Here is a 4,696-nt window from a genome sequence, read left to right as displayed (position 1 = left end):
GAGAGAGAGAGAGAGAGAGAGAGAGAGAGAGAGAGAGAGAGAGAGAGTCTGACAATACAGAATGACAAAGAGTTGAAGCTACAACTCTTTTTGCCATAGGATCCACCAGTGAAAGGGTTAATATTTACCCAAGTGGGTTGAAAAGTTAGGTTTATATAAAAGGTGCAAATGCATATTTGTGAAAATATTTTTCTTAATTTCAAAAGCTTGTGAGCAACCAAAGTATACCCTTTTCTAGTTGAATGAGTAAACAAACTGTAGCCCATTGTTCAGATAATGAAATGTTTCTGTTTATATGAAATGAGCTATGAATCCATGGCCAAATCTGCCATGGAGAGGCCTTCAGTATGCACGAATAAGTGAAATACATTTCATCTAATAAGTTACCGGATTTTCTGACTCCACGTGTAGGAGTATCTGAGAAAGCCAAAATCGTAGCTATGGTGAGGAAAAGATAACATGGTATGTATACAGAACTTTTAGATATGTGAATGTACTCTGATGTCATAGTCGTGACTGCAGTTTGCCATACCAGTAGAAGACACAACAAACAGTGTCAAATCATGTCTGTACTCTGGGGATCAGGTGACCAACACTGTAGGCTGTTCATTGCTGCCAACTATCTGAACCAATGAGGCTGCTGATTCTTGAGAGCTATGTCTCCTTTACCACAGAGCACAGTGGGTGAAACCTCTGTCTTGCTCTTAGTTTGACAGAAAATAAGCCTAATGCGAAACCACAAAATTTCCCCCAAATGGTTGATTTAGAATTTTTTTTCAAAAATGGAATCTTGAGCACTAGAGAACATTTAAATATCTTATACTTTTCTGCATTTATGTGGCTATTTAAATTTGATTTTGATTGTACCGTGTAAGTGAACTCCCAGTCGTTTCCTAAGTAACATTGATTAGTTCATGATTTCTTTTTACTTTTAGCACATGATTTCTACTATTTAAGACTAAAATTAGTAACCATGTAACAGCACATAGAGAATATAAAAACATCCAGTTAAGCATTCGTTTTTCTTTAATAGCTGAAGGTTAAATGTTAAGTGCGACTTTTGCTGTTATGATATAATAAGTTATATTTGATTCCTGAATAGGCTGTCCAAGACAAAGTGGCATCCAAACTGCAATAAGGGAGTCTCAGAAACTCAGTTAGGCAAAATCTTAACGAAGCATCACTGTAGTAGAGACTGTGGTAGGTATGATACAGTGCTTTGGACTTCACTTTTCCTTTTCAGATCTGTGTATGAGGAAACATTCTTCCACAAGGAACACTATCTACCCTATGTGACTCTTATCTTGAGGTCAGAATTAATGACGTGAATGCATCTCAATCTTCCCCTAAGTTTGGTGTAATATCCAAAAAAACCTATGACATGGAAGAGTACATAGGAAAGCCGTTCCTTCTCTGCTTCATTTCCCTTTTATAATTGGACCTCTGGGCAGTGAAATAAGACAGGACGGCTTGATCTATGCTTTCAATGTGAAGACAAAGTGCAAAACTTCACTTTCTGCTAAGGTTATGCTAATTTTACTTCCAAGACTCAGATAATCCGGTTGTACAATTCATCTTCTATAGTGAGCAGTGTGGTAGATAAACCACATTCCGAATTAATTACCATAAATCAGAAGTACATTCATTGTATTACTGTGAGATCTTTCATTTCCCAGGAGGAAATGTCCCATCTACAAATGAAGCCTTTACAGGTTCAATTATATCTTCTCATTTCTTTTCTCTCTCAAGCTCAGAGAACATCTGTAATTTACTTTTATATTTTATTATGTATAGATAGTATCCAACAGCTAAGCGGAACCCACCCTCAGACAGCATTCCCCAAAACAATCAGCTCAGTGTAAGTGTGCAGGTCTTTTTCTCATGGACATTTGATTTTATTAAGTGAACTCCATTTGAAATTTTTTATTGAATGAAGATGTTTTATGGGGAAGCTAGAAACAATGGCTTCTGTTTACAAAAAGTCTAGCCTTTGCTTAGAACATGTTAGAGGTGGTACATCAATCCTGTGTAATATCAACACTGAAGAATTCCTCAGAACATCCTTGCTTGTTCACTATTATACCACAGAGGGAAACTATTGATTAAGCAGTTGTTATGTTTTTCTATATTAAGCATTCTTAGGTCATATGACTTTTCATAATCAAGTAGTCAATGCATATAGAAAATAATAAAAATAATCATGGAATATATGACTGGTTTCACCTTGAACTTTGAAATCAGTTTAACATCTCTGCCAGTAATTTACCTATTTTCATTCTCAAATAATGTCAATGATTTATCAAAGGAACTAAGCATTCAGTGTAATTAGCCAGGCATTTCTTCTTCTTGAACTCCCATGAGCCAGATTTTTCCCAACCCCTAAAGCAGCATTAGTACTGACTCATAACTCACTGTAGCTCTCTGTAGCCCTTGCACCATCTTGGGGGTACCAAGACTCAGGAGCTCTAGTCCTGAGAGTCTCTAGATTCTATGGTACTTTGAATCATTTTTGCTTCTAATGTTATTCTAGAGTCATAGTCTCCTGTGATGGTTACAAGTTCTATTTTTATTCCTTTCTGATGTCTTCAGACCTAAGACAGTAAATGAAAAAATATTGGCATGTGCTAGGAAAACATACCAGCCTCTTGCTAATGGGCAAAAAATGTGTCTCAGAACCATTCCTTCAACAACACTTATAATCATCGTTCTACTGGACTAGGACAGATTCTTTGAAACTAAAATATTGAAGTAAGGCATCTAGTAATACTTTATAAGATATTTTCCTAAATTCTAACTTAAAGGTGATGCTGAAAATAAAGTCAATCTTGTAGAGGAAAGTAGCTTTGCAAATGAAAAGTACATGGAATGCAGAGTTCGGATCTTGGCTATATTATTAATCGGCACTTGAACATTTCATATTAACCTCTGTGATCTTGACTTCATTTGCTATTAACTGAGGCTGGTAATGCTCTCTCCAAATGGCTTTTGGAAAACGTGACAAAATATGCTACAGGAGAAAGCTCACTAGATATGGGTGCTTTGTCTGCTGGTAAAAGTGTTAGACACCATCAGGCTACCACTGCACAAGGTCTGTCAAACTGATTGCTCTGGTCCTTGAGCAGCTGAGAAGACATATTTTTACTGACATACACAGATGCAATACTCCACTTCCATTCTAACACTTAGTGTGCTGTATTGAACCTCATGTACTTGCCATGAAAGGCTGATTCTTTTATTTAGTGCATAGCCTGTACCATTGCTTCCTTGGAATAGTTTACAAAGAAATTCCTCTCCTTATCTCCTTATTTCTGTATTTTCTGACAACATGGCATATGCTATCAGTTTCCTCCACTCATAAAGGAGCCACATACCATGTTCTTTCGTGTTGAATCCCAACACTAAGGGTCATAGAGTGTCCTAGCACACTTTCTTTTGTTTCCTATAATGCTAAATAATTTATTCTCTTTTGCTTTCTTTCAGTCAATATTGAATGAGAATGCCTGATCCACTTGTCTACTCTATCGATACTTTTCCTGTAACAATCACTAGATAGTGTTGCTTTTCTTCACCATCAACTAACTGGAAGAAAAATATGAAATATATGACTCTGATATTCTTTCCCTCTGTCTCTATCTTCCCTGTCCTAATTATTTCTTGTAGCTTGTAGGAAAGCTACAACCTTAACTATGATGCTTTGGGCAATGAGCTTTCTTTTCTCTATATACCTCATTAGATGAGATGATGACAAATATTTTGAGGTACTTTTGTGGCTGCAATTACTATTTGTGTGTTCTCTTGATGTGTCTTGAAATTTCTTAGAAATTTCTAATGTTGTGCAGGCATTACAGATGTGATATGTTCAAACAAAACCCAGGGGATAGCACTGTTTCATTCTTATTCTTCAGCAAATAAGCCCCTTTCCCAGATTATTTTCTTTTAGCAAAGTGATGTCAGAATAGATTTACTCTCTATGATAAATTTCAGAAGATGGGACAATTACTTTTTGTTCTTTTTCTTCCTCTGTGCTTAATTAATTTGATTCAGATATACACCCTAATGTCACTGTGTTCTAACATTTTCATCTTTACTGATCTACATTGTATTTGAGATCCATCATCATTTTGGAATGCCCTAGAAAGTCTCATTTAATATTCTGGACTCCAGCTTGTAGTACTATGATGTTTTTCTGAAGGTTCTGGAGATTTTAGGAGATAAGGGTGAGGTCTGGCTGAGGGGATAGTGAATGGTTATGGTTATATCCATTTCTCTTCTGACCTGAATTCTTTCATCTGGGTGGGAGGAGACTTGCTTTTATGATCTCTAATATGTCTTCTTTGAGCAAATAAAAAAATTTCCCCTTTAAAACTTGAATAATAAATTTTATCTATTCCTTTGTGTGTTTATGTGTTTATGGTGTGTGTGTGTGTGTGTGTGTGTGTGTGTGTGTGTGCATGTGTGTGTGTGTGACATAAGTTGGTTCCATATCACTCAAACTCAATGCCATGGAATTCTACTTGATACCCCCAGAAAAAAAAAAGCTGCTGTCCTTTACTGTGATTTGTTGGCTTCTCTTTAATTCATTTATTTCATTACATATAAATTGTAGTTATCATAATATCCGTCAACCTCATATATCATCTTTGTAATTCTAAATCATAAGCAGTATGTCTAATTTTCCTTTGATGTCTCAGTGCTT

This window comes from Grammomys surdaster, unplaced genomic scaffold (genome assembly GCF_004785775.1).
Source record: "Grammomys surdaster isolate TR1022 unplaced genomic scaffold, NIH_TR_1.0 125708, whole genome shotgun sequence".
Lineage (NCBI taxonomy): Eukaryota > Metazoa > Chordata > Mammalia > Rodentia > Muridae > Grammomys > Grammomys surdaster.
This window is presented reverse-complemented; position numbering follows the sequence as displayed.